At 58.1% G+C, this 11,908-nt stretch overlaps 1 long non-coding RNA gene across 1 annotated transcript; it reads left to right on the top strand.

The window, feature by feature from the left end:
- The first annotated feature begins 2,036 nt into the window (after positions 1-2,036).
- On the top strand, positions 2,037-3,336 carry LOC125157473 (uncharacterized). The gene is made up of 3 exons (XR_007148979.1): positions 2,037-2,099; positions 2,947-3,049; positions 3,208-3,336. It is a non-coding gene; the product is annotated as an uncharacterized LOC125157473 (long non-coding RNA).
- Positions 3,337-11,908: the final 8,572 nt, after the last annotated feature.

Genomic DNA, 11,908 nt, shown 5'->3' with positions numbered 1-11,908 from the left:
GAACTAGAAATAGAATACAAAGTTTCAGAGTGATCCACATATTATGCATATTCTAAGTAGACGCTTGGTAGAGACATAAAATACATGTTTTTTTTAACTAGAGGTGAGGGTTAAGAAAGTGAAAATCACTGCACTCAATGATACAATGTTAGATAACTGGTAACAGAAGGATCTCCCCAAATCCTGCCGCTCACCTTCTTCCACGTGGAAAATAAATCTTTTGGAACAAAACGAAGCCTGGCTGGCTGGCTGGCTGGTGAAGAAACATGATAGAAAAGGATGCTTCTTCTCTGACCTCCCACCACAAATCTTAGGTGCTGCAGATGGCCACTAACATCAACTATGGGATCCTGAGTCATTCTCTGCAAGGATTGTAGCTAAGCAAAAACTTGGATCTAACAGGGAAGGGGCGTTTCCAAGGCAGCATCTAATCAAGGAGCCAAAAGCTGAGGACACTCACGACTATGGACTGAGGGGGTCCACCCTCTCCAGAGGGCCCAGAGAATCTAGTCCCAACTTTGATGACAGGCTTGGGAGACCCTGGCAGAACTGTCAGGCTGAGAGGTCCCCTACCCCTCTTCATTCTGCCTCAGTGGTGTAAGAGCAATGAAACCCTTGGCCAGAAGGGGAAGGGCTCAGGTCAGCAGAGGGAGGAGCCTAAGGCCATGCCAGAAGCCAAGGTGAGGATCTTTAAGGAGCATTGAAGGAACGTCCCAAACCTTAAGAGAGCGATCCCGGCTTAGCCCTGTCCCTGTGGTCATCTACTAGAGGCCCCATGTCAGAAGGATGTAGAGGCCCCTGACTTCCTCCTGGGGAAGAGAGATGCAGGTCTCAGGAAAGTGAGACTTGGATGAGGGGTATGTCTTCAGATCAGCAGAGAAAGGCGTGCCAGTACCTTCCATGAATCAAAATATCCTGTTGAAGGAGTAAAGGGACCCTCGATCACAGAAAAGAAGGGTCGTCAGCCCAACCCCGCATCTGCTATTAGCCTTGGGAGTCCCCAGGAATACAAGGCCCTATGTGTCCGCCTTTGAGATCTTCTGGAGGGAGGGGAGATCTCAAGGAGAGGAAACATTTGATCTGAAAGGTGCTGCACTTGGGTCAGCAGAAGGGAGGGCCTAGGTCCCGTCGGTAATCAAAGGGAGGGTGCTGAGGGAGGCTTGAAGGGGCCCTGGACTCCGGAAGAGAGGGGACCTCCACCAGCAACAAAAACCCAACCTAGCTGTCAGCTGTTGGAAGCCCCGTGACAGTCTGGGCAAATGTAGTATTTGTCACTTCCACCTGGGGACTGGGAAGGCAGTTTGGCTTCCTCTGAGGTGTGAATCCTCAAGTCAGCACAGAGAGGACTCCCAGACCCTGCGATGTGAAGGTAAGTAAAGACCCTGAGGGAAGATCAAGGGACCCAGGACCCTAGAAAACACAGAGGGGACCTCCGAGAGTTCGCGACCTTCATGGAAGGGCCCTGGGCCCTGGGCCTGTACAGACTTGCGGCAGCAAGTCTGTCCGGATTTCCACAGCCGGGTCTCAGAGACCCGGGGGGGTGGGGGAGGGGGGAGAGGGGTTTGGGATGCCTCAGGTCACCAGAGAGCAGGGCCTGGATCTTGGGGCGATTTCTGGTGAGGACGCAGAGGGAGGACGGAAGGAGGAGCCTGGACCCCTCAACAGAACCAGTCCGAGTAGGCCCCCAGACGGGATGGGGACACTGTTAGAGCCTGGGCTTCGGCATCTGGGTCTCCAAGGGCGGGGACCGGGGAGTGGGGGGCGGTTCGGGGGTCGGATGGGTGAGCTGGGGAGGACGGGGGACCCACCATATGCACAGGAGGCCACCTAGGGAACACCGAGGGAGGGACTCTGGCCCCCAGAACGCAGGCCCCGGCCCGGAAGGCGACCCCTAGCGGCAGCCGAGGGAAGCCCCTAGTGGGAATGAGGCCCCGCGGGGTGTCTGGACTTCCGCATCCGGGTCTCAAGAGACTGGCGGGGCGGGGCGGGGCGAGGGGGCCTGGGCCTCGGCGTCGGCGTCGCGTCGGCGTCGGCGTCTTCCAGCCGCGCCTCGAATCCAGTCAGGCGCGGGAAGGGCGCAGAGCCTCGTGGGCTTCGAGGTGAGGCCCAGAGGGAGGAGCGAGGGGGCCGGGACCCAGAGGGGAATGAGTCCGGCGGTGGGGGCGGCGGTGGAGGCCGCAGGGCGGCGCGACCACGACGACTGTGACCAGGGCGTGAGGCGTGGGCGGACTCGGGCTCTGGGTCCCAGCCCGACTGAGAGCTGGTTGCGCGCGAGGAGCCGGCGTCAGGCGGCAGAGCCCGAGGCCCAGGCCGCCCAGGGAGTCCGGATGGGGACGAGAGGATAGGGCTGAGGGACCCCCAAGGAAGCCACGTGAGCCCCCCGCCATCGGCCCCGGGCCTCCCCGGACTTGGTCGCCTCGTGCGACGCCAGCCGCCTTGGCCCGGACCTCGCCGGGCCGTGAGGGTTGTGGTGGGAGGCAGCGGGCCCGGGGCTCCCCGGGAGAGCCCTGCGGGAGGACGGCCGGAGGCCCCTTGGACCCCAGCCCCGGGGCCGCCCTCGGAAAGCCGCCCCCGCGGTGGGTCTGGGCGAGGGGAGGGCCTTGGTGTGCGGGGCTGGACCCCGGTCAGCCGAGGCAGGATCCCGGGCCCTGGCCGGGGTGCAGGGGAGAGAGGAGGCGCTGCCTCGCAGCCCAGGACACCTGCCTAGGGCCCAGGCCTGCCCTGCCGCTCGGGTCTGCTCTGGCTGTCAGCGGAGGCCCAGAAGGGGCAGGCCCAGGCTGGATGGGGGGTGGGGGGGTGGGGGCTCCCGGGGCGGGGCCGCCCAGAGTCCTGGCCAGAATCTCCTGGCCGCAGTGGGGGGTGGGGGCCCGGGACGATGCTCGCGGTCTGCACCCACCCTGAGACCCTGAGGCGCCCCCTCCCTCCCCCCCTCCCTCCCTCTTCCAGGGGCTCTGCGAGCTCTGCAGTTGAGGCCTTGGTCTGAGGCAGGAGTCCTGAGGTCACAGAGCAGAGGAGGCGCGGCCGCGTGCCAGTCGGTTGTCCAGGCGAGGTGCGTGCTCCGCGCGTGGGGCCGGGGGCTCGCCCATCCCACCCCAGAGGGGACCCCTCGGCCCCCAACCCCCACGCGGCCCCGCTCTCAGGCCTGGGAGCTCGGGGTCTGGGTGGGCTGGGCCTCCCCCTGAGGAGCCACCCCTCTTCTGTCTTCAGGGTCTGGCGACCATCATGCCCCTACGTCAGACGAGTGAGCTCTGCAAGGTCGAGGAGGAGCCCAGACAGGCCCCGCTGCCATGGGATGTACCGCTGTGGGAGGCGGAGGACGAGGAGGTGGAGGTGGTGGAGGTGGAGGTGGAGGTGGTGGAGGTGGAGGAGGTGGATATTGTGGAAGCGGAGCAGGTGCATGCCGAAGAGGAAGAGGAGGTGGATGTGGCCGAGGACGTGCAGCACGTAGAGGTGGAGGAGGTGGAGGAGGTGGAGGAGATGGAGGAGGTGGAGGAGGTGGAGGAGGAGGGCGAGGCACAGTCTGCCCGAGAGTCAGAGGAGTGAGCTCTGGAAGCTTGAGGAAGAGCAGTGCATCCTGCTCCTGTTGGATGCACTGCTGTGGGACGGGAGGACGAAGAGGAGGAGGTGGATGTGGAGGAGGAGGAGGCACCATCTCCCTCTCCGTCCTCCTCTTCCTCCCTGTCCTCCTCCTGCTCTGCCCAGTTTCTGGTCCCCTGGAGGAGGGATCTGCTGCTGGCTTGCAGAGCCCCAGAGCCCTCACAGCCCCTGCCCTTCCCCAAATGCCATGGCAGGTGCTCCATTGAGCCCGTGGGACCTTGGCCCCAGCAGCCCGGAGGAGATGGGGTGGAGTCCCTGGGGGCACTTGGAAGTGGCCCAGTCCCTGTGTCAGATGTGAATTCTGGTACAGTTTTGGCGGGACCGTGACAGGATACAGTTGTGGTGGAAAACGGTTTGGTGTGCCATCGAAAGATTCAGAATGGAATCCCTGCGTGGTCCAACAATCCTAATTAATTCTGGGTATCTTCGCAAAGAGTAGAAAGTTGGGTTCCAAACTTCTTTCGCTCCTTTGCTCACAGATGCAGTATTCACGATAGTTGACGTGCTGGTGTGATATTATGGCATATGCAGAAAATATATTTGTGGTCATTGAGATGACTAAAATACATTTCTTTCAAATATCTGTGTGGAGCATCTGGGCGTCTCATTCGGTTAAGTGTGCGACTTTGGCTCAGGTCGTGATCTCACGGTTTGTCTGTTGGAGCCCTGCGTCGTAGGGTCTGTGCTGACAGCTCAGATCCTGGAGGCCGCTTTGGATTCTGTGTCTCCCCGTCTCTCTCTTTGCCCCTCCTCCTTTGTGGGGGAGTGAGTGTTCTCTTTTTGTCTCTCAGAAATGAATAAACAAACATTTTAAAAAAATCATAAAAAAGTAAACCAAAATACATAGCTGGTCTTGTTCCAGGGTCTGTCTCAGACCTCCCCAAATGCTTTTAATCCCAAAGCTTGAGGAAGGAATCCCTAAAAGATGAAGGTGTCTTGTTATGTCAATGAGGTGAGTCTGGGCATCTCCCAAGCACGGGGCCTGATTGCCAGGTGAGTGGACCATGTGCTTAGAGGATGGGTGCTTTCATTCCTCCTCCCTCCACTGCCAGGGAGGGCCGAGGGGCTGCAGACTGAGTGAGGAAGCCTCCAGAAAACCCCGAAGGGAGGCGTTGAGGGAGGTTTCAGGTGTTTGAACTTGCAGGTGTGTGGGGGAGGGCCGCACTCTGATGGTACGGCAGCCTCGCCCCTCTGCCCACATACGCAGGCAGCTCTTGTGTCTGGCTCTTCCTGAGCTCCATCCTTTTACAGTCAAGAGGTGAGCTACCGGGTAGCTTGTTTGCCTGAGTTCCGTGAGCCACTCTAGCCAATTCATGGAACCTGAGGACGGGGTGGTGGGAACCTCTGATTTAGAGCCTCTCGGTCGCAAGCAGGGGTGACGGCCCGGGGTTTGGGACTGGCGGGAGTAGGGGTGGGCAACCTTGTGGGCCCGAGCCCCGGCCCTGTGGACTGCGATGCTGTCTCTGGGTGGAGAGTGGCAGAAGCAGGATGAACTCTGGGCCACCCCGCCGGGCCCGCCCCTGGCCGTGTGAGAGTGCTGTCAGGCTGCCTCCAGGCCCGGCAGTCAGTTTGCATCGCCTGAGCATCGGCAGCTTAGGAGGGCAGCGCCTCCGGCTTCCCTCAGGAGGAGGGCTAAGCTTCCAGGAGCAGTTCTGGAACACCAAGATCACAAAGCCCTGTCCGTGCCCGGCGGGGTGTCCGATCCCCCCAAGCCTAGGGCTGGCTTTTGCTCCACGGTCGCAGAATCACTGTGTCCTTTCAGTAATCAGACTCCGTCGTTTCCATCGGCCCCTCTTCTCCCCCAGACCCTTTTGTCTGGAGGGGTCCTACCCAAGAGGGACTGAAGCATCTTGGCAGAGCAACGTTGTCATAAAAGTGAACCACAAAGACTCGTCACGGTCAGGGTGACAGCCTGAATTTTCAGCAGTGTTTGAAATGGGGGCACGTGACCCTTTTCATCCTGATCGCTTACCCGGTGAGGGGTGGACAAAAGAGCCTTGCCTTCCTGGGAAAGCTGAGGGAACACGCACACGGCCTGGTGGGTGCGGCGGGAGGAAGGCGAGGGAACAGGCGGCCAGTGCTTGTTGCGGATCGCAGATAACCAGGACGGGCCCGCACAGCGAGCCGAGAGCAGAGGGCCGCCCCCTCGAGGGGTTCCGAGTCGGATCTGCCCTGAGTGCACGGAGGCCTCAGGGTCCCTGCGGTTGGCCTTCCCGGGACCTGCAGCTTCAGCGGGCATCCCAAGCTCGGAACACGCTCCCTCGTCTGTGTCAGAAATGCCCCTGGGCGGCTCCGTTTCTCTTGGTCTCCTGGGAGAGCGAGTGCTTCCTTGCGCACATCTGGAAGGGACCCAGATGGTGCAGGGCGGCACCCAGGATATTTTGACAGAGTTGGACCCCACAGAGGGGTGTCCCAAATCTACAACACGCCCAGAGCCCAAGACCTGGCGGTCGGGCTTTGCCTGCTCTCGGTCCAGCACAGCACCTGCTGAGGCTGAAAAGGCCCGCCCACGGGGGCCATGTTCAGGTTTGGCTCGGCATTAAAGCCAGGCAGTTAGGCTTTGTGGTTCGGGTCTAACAAAGTCGGTGGCGCTTCCGCAGCAGCTTCCCGCAAGAAAGCCAAGACCCGGCCAGGCCAGACAGCAGCTGCCCAAGTCCCCATGGCAAGCAGATGCTTTCCTAAGCCTTTCCGGCCTCGCCATCCTTAGAGTCTCGCCACCTGACCGCTGCAAAACCTGCACCTCGGGCCAGATAATCGTCATCCTCTAAGGGTCAGACCTGTGATTTCCCCAGGGCTCCTTAGCAAACTGTAGGGGGTTCTGGGGATTGGGGGCTGCTCCGGGAAGAAGACATGACCAGGAGACACAGCAGCACACAAGCTCTCCTGGGTGGCGCCTGAACAGCCCCATTACCCAGGAGTCCCTCACAGCATGAGACCATCCAGGGGCTTATGGGCAGGGAGCCTATGCAGAACGGGAGTGCTATGGTCTGAATGTTTGTGTCCTCCCCCCACCCCCCCACCCCCCAATACATCTGTTGAAATCCTAAGTGCCAAAGAATGATGGCATTTGGAGGTGGGGCCTTTGGGAGGTGCTTAAGTCACGAAGGTGGAACCCTCATGGGTGGGAGGAGCACCTTGGGAAAGAGGCTGCAGGGAGTTCCCCAGCCCCTGCCACCATGAAAGGACACAGCGAGAAGATGGCGGCTGTGACCCGGGAGGAAGGCTCTCGCTGCACCGTGCGCGGGCACCTTGCTGGCACCTTGCACTTCCAGCCTTCAGCACCATGAGGAATAAATGTCCCTTCTTCATAAGCCGCTCAGTGTGCGGCGTTGTGTTACCGCAGCCCCATGGGCTAAGGGATGAAGGCAAGGGAAGGGGCCCCTGGGGGAGGCCTCCCTCAGGGAGGGGGCTCAACTCAGCAGCTCAGGGCCCTGGCCCGGGGTCTTAGAAGCATAAGGCTCTATCTTGTGTATTCTCCGCAGATGCAGGGTGAGGTTTGGCGAGGCACGCCAAGCACGCAGGCTCCAAACGGCCCAAACTCTGCTGCTTTGGGCTACGTTGGAAACAATCACAAACGTGAGAGAAAATGTGAGTCGGGTGCTGGCGGGTGTTTGAGCCAACAGGGTGCAGCAGCCTGCCGTGAAGAAGTCCACCGCCTCGGGGGCCCCTGTGCGCAGGACCCGTTTGGCCCATTTGTAGAACACGACCTGAACCCTGCTTTTCCAGTCTCTAAAAGGCTCTGTGGGCTGCCTCTCTCTCCCACGTGGTCCTCCTTTCCCCAGGGCCTCCAGTAGGCAAAAAGCACCAGGAGACGCCTTCTGTTACCAAGATTCAGAGTTCACAACAGAGAGAGACGCTGACGGAGAGTGACTCTAATGGCACAGTTCCCGATGGGAGAACATCTCCGAAGGAGACATGTCCGATACTGCAGAAAAGAAATGCTGATGGAAACCCCGAGGACCCGGGTCTCCCTGTCTACAGCATGGGAGGGAAACCGGCTATTAACAACACTTGCACATGGTTCCTCGAGAAAGCACCCAATGGCCCCGTGCCATTTGCAACCTTCCCAGTGTCCCCGAGCCTTGGGCGACTACAGAATGTAACGCCACCAGATAGGAAAGGCTCCTTTGCTGCTGGTCTGTGCAGTACACGGGAGGCTTCGTGGCTTCAGGGCTCTATCAACTTGGTCAGGTGGAACCTGGGCCCCTGACTCCACCTTCCACGGCCTAGGTTGGGCCTTTTCTGACACCTTCCCAGGGGACCGGGGCCCAGAGGAAATGGCCCAGACCCCGTGGAGCGCTCAGCACAGCCGCTGTGATGCGGGGCCCTCCGTGCCTGCTCCTGCTGTCCTGTTACCTTGCAGGGCTGTAACGTCAAAGACGCTAAACCCCGCCCAGCTCCTGGTGGGTCACACACAACTTTCTTCCTTCCAAAATGTACACCCTGGGACCGGGTTCACATTGTGGTCTCCACTGTCCCCAAGGACTTCCTTAGTCTGGAAGGGGAGACGGAGCACCCAACTGGGACTCCACGTGGGAGCTGGGCCGGATGTGGGAGCCCCGGGAAGGGAATCGTGAGGGGGACCGGGCCAGGAGTTAGGACTTCCGGAGACAGCGACCTCGAAGCCAGACCACAGGAGAGGGTAGCACGGGGTCTGACCCTGACACGGGCTCCAGGTGTGTCAGACAACAGTGCTGGCCAGACGAACGGCGGGCTGGGCCAGGGGCCGGTGCCCGGCAGAGGGTGAGAAAAAGCGGCTGGAGGGCTGGTGGGTGCAGGCGAGGGTGAGGTGAATGCAGTGGCCAGCAGGGCTGGAGAAGGCAGGCCTGGGACGTGGCGAGGATTTGTGTCCACAACGGACGTGCTCCTTCTGGGCCGTGGCTGAGATAGACCCTCGGGGTGTGAGGTGACCCAACAGCAGGGGAAGGGTGGTGCCTTCGGGGGATGGGGACCAGGAAGGGGGTGGCTTCCGGGACACTGGGAGCAACGGTGGGGGGGGGGGGACAGGGGGATGTTAAAGGATGGAGTCCAGGGGGTGGGGGTGGGGGCGGCCGAGGGCAAGGCCACAGAGCCAGGCTTGCCTGGTGGAGACACCGGGCCTCGGGCCCTGTAACCTGGAGCTCGGCGCCCTCCCAGTGGGCACCAGGCTGTGTGGGAGCCGCGGAGAGTCAAGATTGAAATCGCTTTCCCTTCAGCGTGGCTGTCCTCCTGGCCTGGTCAGCTGTGCTCTGCTGGATTCACCCAGCCTGGGGTTTGGTCCCTGTAAGGCAGCGACACGTCTGGGTCATCTCTGGGGCCTTTGAAGCCCTGAGGGCCAGTCAGTTCTCCCAGAGGGTCTCGAGCACAGAAGCTACCTGAGACAGACTCGTCTGAGCGGTGGTCATGGGTCCCAGGGTTGTAATGCTGGGACTGAGAAGGTTTAGCCAAGAGAGACTGGGATTTCTATCATGCCCTTCTTCATGTAGACTGAAGATGGCACGGTGGCTATTTCTTCTCCAGGGGACGAGCTGAGCCTCCTGCCCTAGACTGTTAACCCCAGTGGAGATTCGGGGACTCTTGAAACAAAGAACATAAGGCAACAGTCCTACAGAAGACTTCGGACCTAACAGTGCCTAAATCCAACCAAATCTCTGCCTGCTCTCTGTAGAGCGCCACACTGTGTCTTCATGAATCTTCTTCTCTCCCACATCCCTCCCACCAATAGGTCCTGTCCCTGTCAGTAACCAACAGAGCTCAGGGGCTCTCAAGGGCCACAGTGAAATACCGCTTCCACTCCTTAAAGAGCTCACTGAAGGGAAAATCCTTATGTGTGCAACTAAAGGAAGCCGAGATGCTGTGGAAGAAGAGATGCTAGGAGCCCCCTTCTGAGAAACCACGAATGACTTTGAAATGGTGGCTTTGTTTTACTTTTACCTCCCGTTTAAATCCTTATCCTCTCAGGGCACGGCCTTACAAGACACGCTGACTTCTGGAATGAACACTTGGTAAACCTGTCTAGAAGCACACAGCCCATGGAGCAAGCCTGACTCTAGACCTGAGGCTCCGTCATGGGTTCCAGCCATTGGACTGAAAGGCACCTTGGGAGACCCTCTCTCAGACCCTCTTGGTGTTCCCCTTTTAGACACAAAGTATGGACTCTCAGAGAGGGCCAATGACGCTCCTCAGTGGTGGAGCTGGCACAAGGAGCTAGGATCCTCGCAGGCGGGGCCCTTTCCTCCTATCCAGAGGGAAGATCAAGAACAAAGTTGTCCAGATGCCTAGAGAACACGTATCCCCAAATCCAGTGTCCCATCCTCTCACCTGTGGCGAAGATGACTTTCATTTGGGTTTTGTGCCACCCCACACTCAGACTCTCCTCTATTTTCAGATACTTCATATTGGTTCCATCTAGTCACGTCTAGCTAAACAAGTAGGAATGGTCCCTGGGAGCGAGTCTGTGTAAAGCAGGCCCTATGAAAAGTAGCCCCACAGTAAAGAACATTATTCAGTGTATCTCCAATCAAGGTAATGGCAGGAGAGGACACACGGGGTGGGGTGGGAGTGGGCTCAGGACAAGAGAAGCAGGGTGGGCATGGCAATGGACCCGTGAAGTGCTTTGTGTCAACAGAACGGAGTATATTCTGAACTTGCAAATCAAGTAATTAAAGGGGGAAATACCGAAGGAGATCCAATTTGCAAGCAGGAGGCCAGAAATCTGGGAGAGCGGAAGCAAAACCACCATATGGAAGAAAGGAAATAGGGTTTCAGAGGTAGGCTTGAGGGACCCTGAATCCAAGTGTCTGCAGAAGGTGATCTGCAAAGGGCATACTCAAGTGCTCCCAAAGTGAGCAGGTCTTGGGCAATGAGAAGGTTTTCTATAGGGAACAAATGGAAACTAAAGACAATCCCCTTGTGATCTGGAGAGGGATGAGCTGAGGAACATGGAGAAGCACAACAAGAGACTCTCAAGCACAGCGGAGGAAGCGGCCGTTCACGCCTAACACCGACGCGTTGGGTAACACTGTGTCTGAGGTGTTGTGGGTAAAATTGAGGTTGAGGAACAAGACGAATGCTCACACCGTGCTCCATCACAGCCCTACTCTGGGGACAACATGACCTGGGGGCAAGAAACTAGGACTTTTTGTTGAAAACAGGCCCAACTAACCAGCAGGAGGAGTTGGAAGAGACCAAAGAAAGAAAGGGGGGGGGTAGGTGGCAGGAAGAAACGGGGGGGGGTTACCAACCAAACCCTACTCTGAGGAAACTTGACCTGGGAGCAAGAAGACAAGATTCTTTGAGCCTATCTGAGCAGGACCAACTAACCATCAGGAACAGCTGGAAGAAAACAAAGTGGGAAGTGAGGGGGGCAGGAATAAAAGGAGGGCTACCAACTGGAACACTGCTCTGAGGAGAACTTGACCGTGGGGCAAGATAACAGGACTTTTTGTTGGGGTCTCTCACAGCAGGACCTACTAACCAGCAAGAGTAATTGGAAGACACAAAACGGGAAGTGAAGGTGGGGCAGTAATAATGGGCTACCAAGTGAGACACCACTCTGAGGACAACTTGATGTAGGGGGCAAAAAACAGGAGTCTTGGTTGCACACTATCTGAGCAGGACCAACTAACCAGGAGGAAGAGTGGGAAGAGACCAAAGACAGAAGTGTGGGGTGGGCAATAGGAATAAAAGGGGGGGGCACCAACCGACTCCCTACTCTGATGACCACTTGACCTGGGGGAAAGAAAATAGGACTCTTTGTTGGACCTTATGTGAGCAGGACCAAGTAACAAGCAGGAACCGTTGGAAGAGACCAAAGTAGACAGAGTGTGAGGGCAGGAAAAAAAAAGGGGGGGCTACCAAGTAAGACCCTACTCTGGGGACAACTTGATCTAGATGGTAAGAAAACAAGACTGTTTGTTCGGTCCTATCTGAGCAGGAGCAAATAACCAGCAGGAGCCTTTGGAAGAGAACCAAACGGGAATGGGGGGGGGGATAAGAGGGGGCCTGCCAAATGGGACCCAATTCTGAGGACAACTTAACCTGGCGGCAAGATAATAGGACTCTTTGGGGGCCAATCTGAGTAGGACCAACTAACCAGTGGGAACAGTTGGAAGAGGCCAAAGCAGGAATTGGGGGGCAGGAATAAAAGGGGGGCTACCAGCTGAGACCATACTCTGAGAACAACTGGACAAAGCGGGCAAGTAAATTAAGACTCTTATTTGGAGCCAATCTGAGTAGGACCATCTAACCAGCAGGAAGAGTTGGAAGAGACCAAAGCAGGAAGTGTGGTGAGCAGGAATGAAAGGGGGCTAGTAACTGAGACCCTACTCGG

The sequence above is a fragment of the Prionailurus viverrinus genome, chromosome X (assembly GCF_022837055.1).
Source record: "Prionailurus viverrinus isolate Anna chromosome X, UM_Priviv_1.0, whole genome shotgun sequence".
NCBI lineage: Eukaryota > Metazoa > Chordata > Mammalia > Carnivora > Felidae > Prionailurus > Prionailurus viverrinus.
Note: the sequence above shows the minus strand (reverse complement) of the source record. Positions and strands in the feature narration are given on the sequence as shown.